The sequence below is a fragment of the Odocoileus virginianus genome, chromosome 5, assembly GCF_023699985.2.
Source record: "Odocoileus virginianus isolate 20LAN1187 ecotype Illinois chromosome 5, Ovbor_1.2, whole genome shotgun sequence".
Taxonomy (NCBI): Eukaryota; Metazoa; Chordata; class Mammalia; order Artiodactyla; family Cervidae; genus Odocoileus; species Odocoileus virginianus.
Window position 1 is genome coordinate 77,982,139 of NC_069678.1, and position 18,713 is coordinate 78,000,851.

The 18,713-nt window shown below is 40.8% G+C and overlaps 1 protein-coding gene and 2 pseudogenes across 4 annotated transcripts in view; 2 read left to right on the forward strand and 1 right to left on the reverse strand.

Annotated features, from left to right (window-relative positions):
• AGBL4 (AGBL carboxypeptidase 4) overlaps window positions 1-18,713 on the forward strand; it is a 1,425,416-nt gene that overhangs the window by 968,759 nt on the left and 437,944 nt on the right. The gene's annotated exons all lie outside the window — the stretch shown is intronic.
• Window positions 1-18,713, forward strand: part of LOC110129189 (small ribosomal subunit protein uS5 pseudogene) — an 88,176-nt pseudogene that overhangs the window by 60,729 nt on the left and 8,734 nt on the right.
• On the reverse strand, window positions 8,894-8,980 carry LOC139035397 (small nucleolar RNA U3; annotated as a pseudogene).

Below are 18,713 nucleotides of genomic sequence, written 5' to 3' on the forward strand. Positions count from 1 at the left end.
CCCGTGGGATTTTCCAGGCAAGAGTACTGGAGTGGGTTGCCATTTCCTTCTCCAAGGCATACTAGTGCTTTATTTGCCTTTGTGTCCTCAATGACCATCACAGGATCTGGCATATGGGATTGTGCAGGCAGGAACTATTGACTTTCACTCCCCATTCTGGGTAGGAAGCTAGGCCCTATGCCACCCAACTCTTCTAGCCCACCCAACTCTTATAGCCCAACTCTTTGTTGTTCCATTGGTCTGTGCCTCTGAATAGCTGTATGAATCCAAGATTTCTCTGACCCTCAGCCCATCCTCCACCAGGGTTAAACACACACACACACACAGAGCAACTCAGATTCCTGTAAAGCTTTGTGCTTCCCTCTATTTCAGCTGTGATCACCCCATGCTATTTGTTTCCTGAGAGCTGCTCTAGGGCAGGAACCACATCTTATTCATGTAGCTTTGGCACATGTCATAGTGTCATGAGCAGAGTATGTGTGAACAAATATTACTAAATCTTGGAGCATGCCTTAATGAGAGTATATGTAGGGATGTGAGGAGAATCAAATTGCTTCATAATGGAACCAAAATACCTTTAAATAGCTGCTGCTGTCCTGAGACATATGTGCTCATCACCTTTCTGTGAGCAGTTTAGTGTCTTTGACATAATCTTGTTAATTTCATTTTGGGGAACAAAAGTAGAGATAACCAAAAACACTTGCAGCTGTCATAGAGCAGGATATTGATTTACCAGTCTATGATTCTTTTGTTTGTTTATTGTTTGCCTCCCACCACACACACACACACACACACACACACACACACACACACACACTAAGCTTTAAGCTCTATGGGAACATGGACCTCATCAGTCTTTTTTCCATTGATTCCCCTACACCTACCACAGCGTTGTGCACACAGGAGATACTCTATATGGATTTGTTGAATATACAAGCGTAAATGTGGTACTCTTAAAATTCCATGAAATACAGTGAGACTGGCTTCCATATTCTCACGTATTTTTTTTCATAAGCAGAGGAAATAATTAAGATAAAGAGGAAGTGGTGATGCTTGGATAATTGGTTTAAAATTAAAGGATTAGGAACTTTCCTGGTGGTCCAGTGTCTAAGACTCCACGCTCCTAAAGTAGGGGGCCCAGGTTCAGACCCTGGTCGGGGAACTAAGATCCCACATGCCACAACTAAATATCCTGCATGCTAGAACTAAGACCCAGTGCAGCCAAATAAGTAAGTAAATAAATATTTAAATAAATAAAAGAAAATGAAAGGATCATAACATCCAGGAAAAATTCAGATATCTAATAGGAATATTCATATCTAATACCATCTACTTACAGGTTTGTGGAATGTAAATTCTTTATATAAGTAAGCTTCCATCCTTACAAAAGCTTGGCCAGTTAATTAATAGTCTCCCCATTTTACCCATATGGAAATCAAGGCTAACATAGGTTAAGTAATTTGCTCAAGGTTGCCCAGCAATTAGAAAATAGTGGAGCTGAATTCAAATCTGACTTGAATATAATCCTAATTTTTTCCCACCACTCTTCTACCCTCTATCTACACATCAAATTTTTACTCATTGACTGTGTCTTGGGCTTTATTCTCAATTCTAGGAATACAGCGTTCAATTGGGACACTACCTCTAATATAAGAGAAAGATTTAGGAATGTGAGGAGGAAGCTGACATTTGTTGAACATCTACTTATATGCCAAATACTATTCTAAGTTCTTTATCCAAATAATCTTTACAATAGTCCTTTAACAGGTTTATTGCTATCCTACTTAATTTATGAGGAATATGAAAGTTTGAGAGATTACGTCATGTGCCCAGGGTAACTTAGCAACTGAGCTGTGAATCTGGAACCCAAGTCCAGAGCAATTGGGCTCTAAAGTCATGCTCTTCACGACGCCAGAGTACACCCTAACACAACTAATTCAGCATCTGATTCTAAGACTTCTGAAGGTTCTAAGACTGCAATGAGTCCTTTAATAGGGGAAGGCATCTCCTCAGTATCTCTTTCCCTGACACAAAGACCTACTTTTCCACTGGCAAGGGGCAGGGAATTTATCACCCCTGGAATTTATAATGGCAAATGTATCAGATTTCTGTATGTGACTATGTCTGTTAATATAACTGCTTAGTTTACAAATATGCCTTGTCAGTTTTATATAGCAGTGATCTGCTTGTCACCAGGAGTCTCAAGCAGACACCTGCAGGAACAAGAGAAAAAGGCACTGAACAGTGGGATGCAGCAGACCCAGAGACATCATTTTCCTTCTGGCTACTCCTCCCTTCTCCTTGTAAGGGTCCTGGCATTATAGGATGGATACAGCTTACTATTTAGATTCAGCCAGGTTCATGCATGCTCAGTTGAGTCCAACTCTTTGAGACCCTGTGGACTGTAGCCTGCTAGGCTCCTCTCTCCATGGGATTCTCCAGGCTAAAATACTGGAGTGGATTGCCATTTTCTCCTCCAGGGGATCTTCCTAACCCAGGGATCAAACCCGTGTCCATGTCTGCTATGTCTTCTGCATTGCAAGCAGTTTCTCTACCGCTTGAGCCACTGGGGAAACCAGAATCAGAAAGATCTCACTTCAAATCCCCATCTTGTCATCTCTAAGGTGTATGACTTTGAGCAAGGATAAAACAACTTTGTGTATTGTTATGAGGATTAAATGAGATAACATGAACAAATCCAATGGCATGAGTTTCAGCATCCTGTTAATACCTCTGAGGTCACATGAACATTAGCTGCATTTCTGTAGCTCAATGCCCCTGCCCTGTTTTAGTAGGAAATCCAATGTTGTACACTGTTCCTCTAACTCAGAGAGTTTCTTCAAAGAGTCTTACAAGTATTTGTACACTGTTCCTAGTTATCACTTGACCATACAAGCTGAGCTGGTATATCATGGTTCTAGCTCTCAGTCTAGTTAGGAGGTGCTTGCTTCTAGGCTGGAACTTATTCCTTTGAATACTGTGTTTATTATTGCCTTTATCTGCAGAGCTGGAAATTTATGACTTGTGGAAGTGAAAGTGAAATGCCAATCCTGTAGCCCAATGCCAGAAATTAACTCCACACAGAATAATACTCCCATGAAGTCTCTCTGTTATATTCATTTCAGGGATATCCCAGGGCAAACACTTTGGGTTCCAAAGTGTTAAGTGAATTTAGTGATCTACCTCTTTTAATTCATTCACAGAGTTATTAACCCAGAGCATCTACTCAATCTACTGTTGGCTGTTCTAGGAGCCACCTCTGCCATCTGATTTTCCAGGCCCTTGGCTGCTTCTTAATTCTGGGTTCTTCCTTACTTTTGGATAAGTTCTCTGTGAAGCCTTCTATTGATCCTCTGCAGTAACTTCATCAGCCTCCCTCCTTTTTTCTCCCCTTTCTCTGCCTATCTCCTTCCCTCCATATATATATATATATGTATGTATATATATGTATATGTATGTATATGCATGTATGTGTATACATATATATATATATGTATATATACACTACTGTCTCAATTTATCAGCTATGTCTGTGTACTTGTCAGAATTCCTGAAAAAGCGCTCAAATTTGGGTTTTGTTTTTCCCACCTCAAAAGTTCTTTGTAGCTCTGTCTGCACTTACCACTTACTGCTTTCTAAGCTAGAAAGGATAATTGAATCCAAGACCTGAAATAACCAATAGTTAAGAGCCAAGTGACCTTTTGTGTGCCTTCTATTCAAAAGGTGTAACTGGTATGCAACCACCAAGTCTAACTCTTGAGGGCAGAGGAAAGGGGCAGGTTTCCCAGATTTGCTCATTACAAGCACCTTCCCCAGGTCAGGTTCCATCAAGCCTCGCTCCCTATTACATGGTAAGTACCCTGCCCAGTGTCTGGCCCCTAAAAGGTGTTTAATAAGTGCAATCAATTCTCATTCCCCTAAAAGCTACTTGGAGGCTCCAGGAAGTGCTTTCCTTTCTGTAAACTCAACTAGAGGTAGAAAAAGTATCTTTCTCTGGACTGCTCACTACCACTTACTAATGGTGCACTTTGAGCACATCACTTGAACTGATTGTCAATTTCCTCAGCTCTTCAATGGGAGTCAGCAACCTCTGTCCTGCTTACCTCCCAGAGACTTTGTAATTATCAAGGCACATGCTTAGAAAACTGTAGCGATACTAGGACAAGATTTCCCAACCTCAGTGCTATTGACATTTTCAGTTCAGTAGATTCGCTCAGTCGTGTCCAACTCTTTGGGACCACATGAACCACAGCACACCAGGCCTCCCTGTCCATCACCAACTCCCAGAGTCCACCTAAACCCATGTCCATTGAGTCAGTGATACCATCCAACCATTTATCCTCTGTTGTCCCCTTCTCCTCCTACCCTCAATCTTTCCCAGCATTGACATTTTAAGCTAGAAAATACTTGGTGAGGAGCGCTGTCCTGTGCTTTGTAGGTTTAGTAACATCATGGCCTCTACTAGATGCCTGTAGCACCTTCTCCCTGGTTGTGACAACTAGAAACTTCTCCAGATACTGTCAAATGTCCCCTAGGGGTTAAAATTCTCTCTGGTTGAGACCTGGTAGTCAGGGCATTTTTATTAATTTTGTTGTTGTCTTTGTTGTTGAATTTAAATTCAAAGCAGAGTGTTCCTCTGAAGAACGAGAGCTGACTTGAAGGCGCAGTGGGGCCCCTTCTTGTCTGTGTGAAGAGGGAAGAGACAAGCCTAAACGGTACCATGAGGCTGGTTTGCTTGACCTTGGCTGCATCTCTTTTGGGTCAGGGATAGGAAGATGGTTGAAGGGCAGACAGTGTGCAACTCCTCATAATCTCCCAAGATCAGATCAACAAGCTGCCTAATGTGTGCAGAGCCCCTGTCTTCCTTCCCCCTCCTGGAGGCCCTGTTCTTGAGCTTTTAATTTGTTTTCACAGCAGTTTGAACAAATTGAATTTGTTAATTAAAGTGGTAAAATGAAATGCTGAGCATTATTGACTAGATGCTAATGCCATTAACGGGACGGAAGGAGAGGGACCCAGGCTGTCAATCGACACACAAATCAGATCAGCAGAGGCCACAGTACAGGCGGCGCCTGAAGGCTGAAGGGACAGACCTATTTATGTGTTATGTGATTTCATCTTTATCAGTCAGGATCTGTAATTGCCAAGACATTCTTTTAGCAAGCAGTTAACTCCTTTGTGCCAGGACTTGTTCTTTGTGCTAAGGATACTGGTGAGTCGCACAAAATCCCACCCTCAGGAATCTGAGTGTCTGATGAGGGGAAAACAGAAATGTCACTCTAGCACAACTGAGGGGCTTGAGTTCCGGCTCTGGAGTCGAGAGGTCTGTAGCTCAAGTCCAAATTTGGCCTTTGAGAGTTAGGATAAGTGACTAAGCTTTCAGTTTCTTTTTCTGTAAAATGGGGATGATGATAACAGTACCTATTTCATAGGGCTTCCATGGGGATTAAATGTGATAACTCAGGTAAAATACTTAACACAGTCCATGACACAGGGTAATAGTAAGAACCATTAGATATTTATTACCAAATATTAGTATAGTATAAAGTTAAACAGATTTGGGGCACAGTAGAGGAGAGAGGGGGCTTCCCTGGTGGCTCAGTGGTAAAGAGCCCCTCTGCCAGTGCAGGAGATGGGCTTGATCCCTGGGTCAGGAAGATTCCCTAGAGAAGGAAATGGCAACCCACTCCAGTACCCTTGCCTGGGAAATCCCACAGACAGAGGAGCCTGGTGGGCTACCGTCCAGGGGTCACAAAGAGTCGGACGTCACTGAGCAGCTGAGCACAAGCACCAGCACGAGAGGAAAAGGGGTTAGATCTGCTGTGGGGAGATTACGGCACCTTCGAATGTGACATTTGGAGTTTGGCATTCCAGATGGAGAAATGGGAGAAGGACTTCAGAGAGGAATACATGCAGATTATGCACATAGACAAATGCCCAATTTAGCTTGGAATGGTAGAAGTCTGTGGGGACAGCCAGCAGCTAGGTTTGAATGACACCCTAATCTCATTCTCACCTCGGCCTTCACAGCTGCTGGGTGCCCTACTTGGACTACGCCCCCACTCCTTCATTTTTTCATTCTCAGCTTAAATGTCACCTCCTCAGAGAAGCTATCCCCAAATACCCATTTTAAATTAGCTCATCCTGTTCTCTAATAGAACCCAGAGTTTCCCCTTTACAGAACTTATTATAATTTATAATTACTTATTTTATCTGCTTGTTTACTTAATTAAACTCTGTCTCTCACCAGGATATGACTTTATCATGGGAGAGACCATGTTTGTTTGTTTTTTCCACTGGATCATCAGTTTCCAGCATAATACAGAGTCTGGCATATACAGACCTTAGTATTTGTTGAATGGATGATTGAGTCATGTACCAAAAATAGGCAGTAAGACGTAAGTGCTTTGACTTGCATGAAACCTACTCATTGTGGTCAATGATAAATACATATTGATGAATCGTTTATTAATCAAAAAAGGAGCTAATACTTGTTGAGCACCTACTGTGAGCCTTTAATGCATTATTAATGCACTTTAAATGCATTATTTCTTTTTTTATTCTTTTTTTTCCATTTATTTTTATTAGTTGGAGGCTAATTACTTCAAAATATTGTAGTGGCTTTTGCCATACATTGACATGAATCAGCCATGGATTTACATGTGTTCCCCATCCTGAACCCCCCTCCCACCTTCCTCCCCATCCCATCCATTTGGTCTGGGTTATCCCAGTGCACCAGGCCTGAGCACTTGTCTCATGCACCCAACCTGGGCTGGTAATCTGTTTCACACTTGATAATATACATGTTTTGATGCTGTTCTCTCAGATCATCTCACCCTCGCCTTCTCCCATAGAGTCCAAAAGTCTGTTCTATACATCTGTGTCCCTTTTTCTGTCTTGCATATAGGGTTATCGTTACCATCTTTCTAAAGTCCATATATATGTGTTAGTATACTGTATTGGTGTTTGTCTTTCTGGCTTATTTCACTCTGTATAATGGGCTCCAGTTTCATCCATCTCATTAGAACTGATTCAAAGGAATTATTTTTAATGACTGAGTAATATTCCATTGTGTATATGTACCATAGCTTCCTTATCCATTTGTCTGCTGATGGGCATCTAGGTTGCTTCCATGTCCTGGCAATTGTAAACAGTGCTGTGATGAACATTGGGGTACATGTGTCTCTTTCAGTTCTGGTTTCCTCGGTGGGTATGCCGAGGAGTGGGATTGCTGGATAGTATGGCAGTTCTATTTCCAGTTTTTAAAGGAATCTCCACACTGTTCTCCATAGTGACTGTACTAGTTTGCATTCCTACCAACAGTGTAAGAGGGTTCCCTTTTCTCCACACCCTCTCCAGCATTTATTGCTTGTAGACTTTTGGATAGCAGCCATCCTGACTGGCGTGTAATGGTACCTCATTGTGGTTTTGATTTGCATTTCTCTGATAATGAGTGATGTTGAGCATCTTTTCATGTGTTTGTTAGCCATCTGTATGTCTTCTTTGGAGAAATGTCTGTTGAGTTCTTTGGCCCATTTTTTGATTGGGTCATTTATTTTTCTGGAATTGAGCTGCAGGAGTTGCTTGTATATTTTTGAGATTAATCCTTTGTCTGTTGCTTCATTTGCTATTATTTTCTCCCATTCTGAAGGCTGTCTTTTCACCTTGCTTATAGGTTCCTTTGTTGTGCAAAAGCTTTTAAGTTTAATTCGGTCCCATTTGTTTATTTTTGCTTTTATTTCCAATATTCTGGGAGGTGGGTCATAGAGGATCTTGCTGTGATTTATGTCCGAGAGTGTTTTGCCTATGTTCTCCTCTAGGAGTTTTATAGTTTCTGGCTTTACATTTAGATCTTTAATCCATTTTGAGTTTATTTTTGTGTATGATGTTAGAAAGTGTTCTAGTTTCATTCTTTTACAAGTGCTTGACCAGTTTTCCCAGCACCACTTGTTAAAGAGGTTGTCTTTTTTCCATTGTATATTCTTGCCTCCTTTGTCGAAGATAAGGTGTCCATAACTTTGTGGATTTATCTCTGGACTTTCTATTTTGTTCCGCTGATCAATATTTCTGTCTTTGTGCCAGTACCATACTGTCTTGATGACTATGGCTTTGTAGTATAGCCTGAAGTCAGGCAGGTTGATTCCTCCAGTTCCATTCTTCTTTCTCAAGATTGCTTTGGCTATTCGAGGTTTTTTGTATTTCCATACAAATTGTGAAATTATTTGTTCTAGTTCTGTGAAGAATACTGTTGGTAGCTTGATAGGGATTGCATTGAATCTATAGATTGCTTTGGGGTGTATAGCCATTTTGACAATATTGACTCTTCCAATCCATGAACACAGTATATTTCTCCATCTATTTGTGTCCTCTTTAATTTTTTTCATCAGTGTTTTATAGTTTTCTATGTATAGGTCTTTTGTTTCTTTAGGTAGATATACTCCTAAGTATTTTATTCTTTTTATTGCAGTGGTAAATGGTATTGTTTCCTTAATTTCTCTTTCTGTTTTCTCATTGTTAGTGTATAGTAATGCAAGGGATTTCTGTGTGTTAATTTTATATCCTGCAACTTTACTATATTCATTGATTAGCTCTAGTAATTTTCTGGTAGAGTCTTTAGGATTTTCTATGTAGAGGATCATGTCATCTGCAAACAGTGAGAGTTTCACTTCTTCTTTTCCTTTCTGGATTCCTTTTGTTTCTTTTTCTGCTCTGATTGCTGTGGCCAAAGCTTCCAAAACTATTTTGAATAGTAGTCATGAGAGTGGGTACCCTTGTCTTGTTCCTGATTTTAGGGGAAATGCTTTCAATTTTTCACCATTGAGGATAATGTTTGCTGTGGGTTTGTCATATATGGCTTTTATTATGTTGAGGTATGTTTCTTCTATTCCTGCTTTCTGGAGAGTTTATCCAGGTGCTCTACATGATCAGAGAAACTTCTCTAGTAACAAACTATAGAAATGATCCCTGAAAGTATAGTCTTAAGTGCATTATTTCTAATTCTTCCAATAACCTTAGCAAGTAGATATTATAGTCTCAATTTTAAGCATGAGGAAACTGAGACTCAGAGAAGTTAGGTTACTTGCCCAAAGACACCATGCTAAGTGGGAGCAGTGCAATTAAAACCCAGGTGTGCTTGCCTTCTACACCAGTGCTTTGGAAAGCCTAAAAGTCAAGAAATGTCACCAAACCCTTGGCAGCTGGGACCATGAGAGGGCTAAGAGGTAGGAAGGGGTACCAAGGTGGGCCAGAGGGCCATGGGAAAATAGTTTCGTATATAAAATTTTAGCAGGGAATTTTTAAACCTCTCTTCCAGTTCAGGAATGGTTCTTAGAAAAAGGAAAAAAATTAAAACTCTGTTTACAAATAGCTGGGTTCATATGGACAAATTCTTGGTTGTGGTTACTAAAATATTACTTTTAGTCATTTACACTGAAGTTCCTTATAACACAATATGTTTTGAGCCTCCTGGATGAAATCAGAAGCTGATCCTTAAACACTTGAGATTGAAATCTGAATGAAGAGCTAATCAAAGATGCAACACCGTATTTGCTGCTTACTTGTGACAACTGAAGAACCGCTGAAGGAAGAAGAGGGAGTGACAGCTAGTGGATATGTGATTTTGGTGGGAGGGGTTGATTAAAATGTTCTACAACTGAATGTGGTGAAAATGAAAGTGAAAGTCTGTCAGTGGTGTCTGACTTTTTGCAACCCTATGGACTATATAGTCCATGGATTTCTCCAGGTCAGAATACTGGAGTGGGTAGCCTTTCCCTTCTCCAGGGAATCTTCCCAACCCAATGATCTAACCCAGGTATCCCGCATTGCAGGCAGATTCTTTACCAGCTGAGCCACAAGGGAAGCCCAAGAATACTGGAGTGGGTAGCCTATCCCTTCTCCTGCAGATCTTCCTGACCCAAGAATTGAACCGGGGTCTCCTGCATTGCAGGCGGATTCTTTACCAACTGATCTATCAGGGAATGTGGTGATGGCTGTTTAAATCTGTGAATGTATTAAAAATCATTCACTCACCATGTAATTGTATTCATACACCATGAATTGTATGATATGTGAAATATATCTCAAAAAATCTGTGATACTATTTTTAAAAGGAAAAAAAAAAAGAAATGTCACCAGGAAACCAAAAACCCAAGGTCCTGAGGACTGTGGAAGATGACAACAGTGATTGTAAAGGGCCCAGTTCCATTCCTGGTTGGGGAAATGATATCCACATCCTGCGTGGTGCAACCAAAAACAAAACAAGCAAAAACAACAAAGAGTACAAAGCTCTACCCAGATGTAAAAGATGCTAGATTTTGTAGTCATTGTTAACGGACAGTCCCAACAACCCATGATTCTAATTCAGAGTGGATTTCCCAAGTTTTCCCATAAATTTGCTGAGGAACCTTGGGAAAGTCACTTAAGCTGAGACTCGGTTTCCTCATATATAAGTGTCGTGTGCCCTTAGCATGGTTTTCTGAAAATATAGTAAGATGGATAAAGGAAGAAGGTCTTTGCAAACAAACTATAAATGTCTCTTCACTCTTATTTGCAAATAAAAGACTGGGATGATTCATTCTTACCCCAGTAGCCAAGAATTTGTCATAGCCAGATTGGGCGTTGGGTACTACAACACCAGCAAGTTCTTGAGGACTCAAAGCTGCTTCAGTGTTAGAATTACACGCCAGAGTGCGGTTCTCTCAAGCTGTGTTGGGCTGAGGGAACTGTAAGGGCCCCTTGAGCCTGACACTCAAACAGCACTCTTACCACAAACCTGCCTCTAGCTGGCTTTTCATGGCTCTTTGGGGCTCAGATAAGATCTCTGCGAAGCTTAGCCAGGCCTGTGGATTGTTATCATAGAGGGAGACTTCCCAAAAGAGCATCCTAAGGAGAGGAAAGATATTAAGCAACTGTGGAAGGCAAATGCTCCCACTTTACCAGAAGAGAAAGTAGATTTATTCTACTTTTTATAAGACCAGAGAATGTGACTTTACTCCTGGATGTGGGGTTTGAAGAATTCATTGAATTACTCCTCTACTGTCTATCCACAATCAGACCAACTGAGAGATGGGACTCAGGCATCAGATAGATAACCACTTATAAAAGCTACATTGGAAAACTGAAATGTGTTGAGTCAATTCAGTCGTGTCTGACTTTTTGCAACCCTATAGACTGTAGCCTGCCATGCTCCTCAGTCCATGGGATTCTCTAGGCAAGAATACTGAAGTGGGTTGCCATTTTCTCCTCCAGGGCATGTCTGAAATGGGTGGCAACAAATACTCAGTCCTAGAAGCCTGTCTGCCTCCCTGATCGCAGGCAGCAAGGGGCCAGAGCACAGAGGGGGTAGAACTAAGTGTGTGCTCTCTGTAGACAGGCTAATTCCAGAGACAGGGAGTACAAGCTGAGCCTCAACTGCTGGTTCACCCACTGTCATCATTGGATAAGTTACTCCTACTCCTCTAAGGAGACTCCAGTAAAGTAAAGGATATGGTAGAGTGGGGTGGGAAGGCAGAATGTTATTCTAGTAGGGCTTCCTCCATGTTGAAACATATCTAGAGCCAATGGAGAGATACTTGGAGTGTTTTAAGCAGGACAATTACAGAGTAAAATTTATAATACGTTTTGGAAACAGAACTTTGGGAAATGAGTAAGAGATTAATTTGGATCCAAATATAAGGGATATTGGTATAATTTCATGACTTCATAACTGCACAGCAGACTGTAAACCAAAACTGATTAATTAACCCAATACTGCTGACTCATTTGAACTCCCAGAACTTAGTTTGTTCAACATCTTTTTCTGAATGAAGGACCAATTGAAGTTATGAAATAGAAGGTTGGCTTTTAGAGATGAAATGCAAGGCTCAGTGATTTTGATCAGCATACCAGAGGTATGATCATAAAGGGGAAGAGGAAGAAATTTGGCTAATACAAGAGAAGACAGAGTTGAGACCTCAAGAAACTTGGAGCCAAGGACTGAGTAGAACAAAGTGAAATTAAATTTTAGATGCTCAGACTCAGAACTAAGCCAGCGGCCACAGGAGTGGAGAGGAGAGGAACTGTCTGAAGGATTCTCTGGAGACTGGTTGTGGGGATAAAGGTGATTAAAGTGTCTCAGAGAACTCCAAAGTTTCCAGCTTAAGGAATCAAGTGGGTGGTGCTGCCCTTTACTGAGACAGGGAACACCAGAGAACATTCTCATTCCTTTCACCTATGTCTAAGGTGAACATATAATTTATCCCACAAATTTAACTTTTCAGAATGAAAGATGGTACCATTAATAATTGCATTGAAACAACATACACATGCCTACATACATGCCTACATATATATGTATATGTATATGTACTCACCCTACCTTGCTGCCCTGATCAGTGCGTGCTCTGGTTCCTTAATGCAGTCTTTTACTAAGCCCTTGGAAACCTTCCTGTTGAGTGACACTCTACCTGGCATGATGACTGAGTGTCCCCAACCCATCCTCTCCTCTCTACTGAAAGCTGTGTCTCTCAGTCAGCCCCCAGACACATACATTATTGAATCATTCAGCCTGGAGTCTCCAGGGATGTGGAAACTATTCTCAATCCTTTACCATTAGATAAACATTAGGGGAAAGAAAGAGAATTAAACCTTTCTGCAGCTCCCCAGGGGCACTTACCAAAATAGGCTACCTCGTCAAAACAGCATTTAACTAAATGGGTGAGCAACATCAATGAGGGAACCTGGGGCGAGAGGCAAGGGCTCCTGCTGAGAAAGCATCCAGGGGAATCAGGAAGATGCAGATCATCCTGGGATGCAGTCCCAGGCCTGGGACTAAGGAGGGCAGAGCTTAACCAGGGAAAGACCCCACCTGAAAAATATGTGTAGTACTCTCTAGTTTCCAAAGCAGTGTCCCATCTGCCAAATACTTTTAATCTTTAGCAGAAGTCTGAGAGGGAGGCAGAAGTAATTACTAACCCTATTTAATGATACTAGAAACTGGTCAGAGCTATAGTAACTTGTCTGTGGTCACACAGGGCTGCCTCTTATTAGTACATAAGGCTAGTTGTAGGAATAGGGTTCTCTAAACTCAGGAAGATGTGGGTGACACTTTGGGGAAGAGGGAGTATACTCACAAGAGTCAAGACTGATGGATAAAAGCTATAGTAAGCAGATTCCAGTTTAATAAAGAAAGAAGTTATCTGTCTACTCGATTGATATGGGCTGTCACGTAAGGTAGTGAACTCCCTGTCCCTGGAGGAGTTTAAGCAGAGGTTGGATAACAGTTATATCTTAGAAGAAATTCTCTGTGTTAAACAAGAGGTTAAACTAATGATCTCTAAGATTTTCTATTTTCTAAATATTTATTGAACATCTACCATATGTACACATATACATATATAAATATGCATATATTTTATTTTTGGAACAACCTTGCAAAGTAGAGATTCTGTTTAACTCTGTTTACTAGAAAGGATAACTTTGACTCAGAGGTGGTAATACACTTAGAATTTTTGGTGCTCGTTCAGTCCTTTCTTTAAAGTAAATCACATAAATCTTTTGTTTAAAGTTAGTAAAGAGGAGAAAAGGTAAGTCTTTTTCTGGCATGTAAGATTACTAAATGTTGTTTTTTAAACTTCTCTGTGTGTTCATATTTATGTGTTTCTTTGGACTGCAATGAAACATTGTTTTGGGTTTTTTGTGGGGGCTTTTTGTGAAGGAGCCCTGGGAGGCTTAAAAAAAATTACCTGAAGAATTTTACCTCTAGAAAAACACTCATTAAAAAGGTTCACAGCAGAAAATAGCAGAAAAGTAACCTTTGTCATTTCTTGCCACAGCTAAGAAATTCTTACAGTTTTACAAGGGTCACTCTGTGCCATGCTTGGCACAGACTTTTCAAAAATACTCTTAAACCAATTTTTGATACTTCATTTTTTAACCTGCATTTAGGCTAACTTCTGTACACGGTTTCCCTGGCAACCATGTAATTTCAGGAAACAATGCCTTTCTCTTGGGTCTCATTTCCAGCAAGTACGCAACCAGAAAAAATTTTTTTGTCTTCATAACATTAAAAGAAGATCTGTGGTCCTTTGACAGCTGAAGAAATGCTCAGAAATATCATCTCCCTTACAATTCCAGAAGTAACAGCGCTTTTCCTTTTCTGAACATTTCCTTTCCATTAATTTAATATAACTCTTTTGTATGTAAAGTCAAAATTAGACTGAAGGAATGCATTTTTTAAGTGTAAGAGAAACATCAGGAATACCGTTTTCTTCCTCAACCCCATGGTCTGTGAAATTACCAAGGTTTAATTGAACTTGCAAAGCTTTTCTTTTGTGGAAGACATACATACCATCCTGTACACCTATCTCTCATCTATGTCTGGGAGTAGCCAAGCATCAGGCAGACAGGAAGGAGGCAGGCAGCCTGGTCTTGCGCTGGTGAAATTTCAGTTACATGATACCTTGGGGTAGATATGGGGAGTGCCCCTGAGCCAATAGAGTCAACACAGCCAGTAGAGCTTTGCTTCCCCTGAGAAAAGCCCCTAGAGTCTCTTTCAGTAGGAAACCTAGGCTTCCCTTGGACTCATTCCCATAGTCTTTCCTGAAAGGGATGGGCTGATGGGAGTCCGAAGGAGGGGAAGGTATATTTATTCATTCCTTCAATCAGCCAACAAATGGACATATAAACAAATATGTGATGTGGTATCAGATGCTATGAAGAAAAATGCAGTAGAATAAGAGAGAGCAGGATGAAGGCTATTTCGGGGGGGATGGACAGGGAAAGCTCTCTAAGTAGGTGACATTTAACAAAGACCTGAATAATGTGAGGGAGTAAGAGGATACATGGGGGGAGGCATATTTGTGTACACTTAGTATCTTGTCTTAGCTGCACAATGGCCCCATGAAAGCAAAATAATTATTCCCACTTTTATGGATGAAGGAATCTGATCAGCTCCCAAACCTGCCACATTACTGTCTACAGACTTTGTAAATCTTTCAATGTGACACTTAAATGCCTTTGTATTGGAGTTTTTGCTTAAGTTTTTGAGTAAACTGACATTCAAGGTCATTTCTAGGTCATCATACATTGGTATCTATGTCTCTGTAGCATCTTTTGGTCCCCATGAAAAAATTTAAAGAAATATTTGAGTAATATTTGTTTTGATGACAATTTCCTCATCCAAAAAAAATAGGTATGGCTAATACTATCTACCTCACAGTACTGTTGTGAGGATTAAATTCTATTATGTATATAAACTACTTAACAAATGCTAGCTTTATAGCATACCTTCAGCAAGAGTAGCTGCTGTTATTGTTGACATCCTAGATCTGCCATGAAATTCCTATGCAACCTTGGGTAAGTCACTTAGCCTCTGGCAAAGTGCCTACTTATTAATGGAAGACATTTCATAATTATTGAGTAAATGATTGATTGAATGAATGAATGTTAACCACCATGGCCTTTGATTTCTGTTTTATACAGTAAAAGAGTTAGATTGAAATGTGATGACAAAATATTTACAACATTCCATACACAAGCCTTCTCAAATGTGTAATCTATTTTAATCGGTACAACTAGTACATGGACATTTACCCATCTAACCCCTTAACTGACCAATGAGGAATTTGAGGTTAATAAATAGAAGAGGATCTACCCCCTGTTATAAAGCAAGTCTTAGTGCTATTATGCTTCATCCTAAAATAACTGTGAACATGAATTATTTAGCCATACAGAGGTTTAACTCACTGAAATGAAGTTGGCTCTCCAGATTGCTATTATGAAGCTCTGTTATAGGCAAATAATGTTGGGATGCAACAAAACCTTAAAGATAGGAGACATTAATGACTTAATGGCAACACATCTGACATTTTATTTTTAAATCCTGTTTTCTCTGGGCCAGTTCAGAGGGAGTAGAGAGAGGAAGGTTGGAACTGTCATTGGGTAAGAAAGAAAGTGGGAAATCTTCTCCAGATGGCAGAGTATGCCAAGCAAAAGCCAGGTTTGTGAATTGAGAGGAAGCCTGAGCTAAGCCCTTAATCCCTTACACGTGTCTAGTCTTTTCAAGTTTACAGAACTCCTTGCTGAGTGTGATCATACTTGGGCCCAAGTGTATCACTAAGTAGAGGGGGGCTGAAGAGGTTGATGTAGCTGAAGGGATGCTCCAAAAGACCAGCCAGGCATCCAGGTCTAGTGCCATGGGGTCATGGTGGTTCCAGACCTCGAATTACAGCTCAGGATATTTAAGTTGGGCAAGAGACAGTCCTGCCCTGTGAGTTGGCATACATCTGGTAGCACTGCCAGGGGCCTCTGCATAGGCCTACGCAATCAAGGACACTTTCTGGCTTCTTTCCTTGAGGTGATCTTCCACAATAAAATCAGAGAAAAGCCCAAGATCAGCATGGTGCTGATTATCAAGTCTGATTGATATAAAGAAGAAAATGAGTCATGAGGTTAGACGCCCAGAGTATCTCTAGGAAATTAGGATTCAGAAGTGGGTCAAGGCAAGTGTTTCCAGGACAAACTGTAACCAGTGATGGTGTGGGAGTGCCACATTTCAACACCAACAATTCTGTTAATACATAGCATATTAGGTGTTGAGAATACAGTAATGAGTAGGTTTCACTGTCTCTGCCTTCATGGAGTTTACAGTTAAGATAGGAATTACAGGAATTAATTTCACATATTGTTATAAACCATAAAAGGTACTACAGATGAGAAGCCTTATCACAGAACATAATAGGAAGAACTGATATGATTTCCAAATTCAAGGATGATACTGCTGAGGAAGTGATTTTTTATCTAAGATATGAAAGATATGCTGATTTTTATCAAAGGAGCAGGTGGGAAGTGGTAGAGATAATTGCTCCAGAAAAGGGAACAGTGGTAGCAAAGACCAAAGATCAAGAGAGAGGGTGGCATGTTTCGGAACTGAAAGGATGAAGCAAAGATACTGAGGGAAAGAGGAGGCTCAAGAGGTTGGTGAGGCCAGACTATGCAGGACACAGGGCTTCTTAGACCATGGAAACATTTTAACCTTTTACCTCAGAGACTGAGAAGCCATTGTGTAAAGAATTAAGGATCTGATTTTAATTTTAAAGGAATCTCTGTTGTGTCAAGAATGGATCGGGGGCCTCCCTGGTAGTCCAGTGGTAAAGGATCCACCTGCCAATGCAAGGGATGTGGGTTTGATCCCTGGTCTGGGAAGATTCTACATGCTACAGGGCAACTAAGCCCCTGTGCCACAACTATTGAGCCCATGCGCTGCGACTACTGAAGCCTCTAAGCCCTAGAGGCTGTGCTTTGCAACAAGAGAAAACACCACAATGAGAAGCCTGGGCGCAGCAACTAGAGCATAGCCCCTGCTCACCACAACTAGAGAAAGCCTGTGTATAGCAACGGAAATACAGCACTGCCAATAAATAATTCAATAAAATTTTATATGTATATATATAAAGGATGGATTGGAAGTATGCTGAACTATGCAGACTCAGAGATTAGCAGCCAAAAGAAAGCAAGAGAAGGACCCAGATCTGGAGAAAGTTTTGGGAAAATGTAGGCTAGTGACAGAACTAATCTAAACAACTCTAAGCAACTATTGAAGACCAGGCTCTAGTCTGAGAGTAAAGAACACTACAATATTGTAAAGTAATTAGCCTCCAACTAATAAAAATAAATGGGGGAAAAAAAATCAAAAGCCAGGGAGAAAAATTAACAAAAGCAACATCAGGATAAGTGATAAAGTTCTCATTAAAAAAAAAAAAAAAAGAACTGAAATGTCACACAGTGTAACCTCACAGAACCTATGAGCAGTGAGAGGACTTTGCAGGAAAATAAATCTTTTAGTTCAGCAAATTCATATACCAAACAATGTGCTAGGCGTGTTTTCTCTGGTGTCTATTATCTCATTTAAATTTGCATCGCCATCATTTGAGGAAGAGCTATCAATTATTATCCCACTTTTTCAGGTGAGAAAATTGAAGCTCAGCAAGATTAAGTGACTCGGCCAAGAGATTCCAGCCAGTAAATGGAACCGAAATTTGTGCCGAGTTCATTGGATTCCAAGTCCAGTGATCCCACACTTCACCACTCTCTTTAAAAAGTGGTATCAAGTGCTAGGAAAATAGTACGCCTAAGGGAAAAAGAGACCTAGGAACACAGCTGACTCTGTAACATAACTAACTTACCATGGAATTGCAAACAGAACTTTATTACATTTGTGTGTGTGTGTGTGTGTGTGTGTGTGTGTGTGTGCCAAGGGTCTAAATCGAGCCCCAGGTCCATCTGACCCAAACATCTCCTTCCAGGAATGCATATTAAAATTGGGGTGAGAGCCCAGAACAGTCAGATTTTGTCTCAAGGCACCTGTGCCAAGATTCCAGTTGAAATTTTTAATTGAGTTCAAGCTCCTGTAAATGGGGATTCACTAATCTGAATGTTGATTAAGCTTTCATTCTTGCTGCAGTTGGAGCCATGTGACTAATCCTGTGCTTCAGCCGTGGGGCCGGCTATTCCCTCTCACACTGCACTGACTTCCCCCACCCACCAGCCAGCGGGGGCTTCTCGCAGACATTTGTGCCAATAGAGAAGGTTGCATTCTTGGTTCACTTCCCAAAGCTCTTAACCCAGATGGATTCATGGCTTTTGAATCGTGATCAGACCTTGAGCTGCACAAGGTTTGGGCTTGAATCTTAGCACTGATCACAGTCACTCTGAGACACTGGAGTTCAGTCCATTGG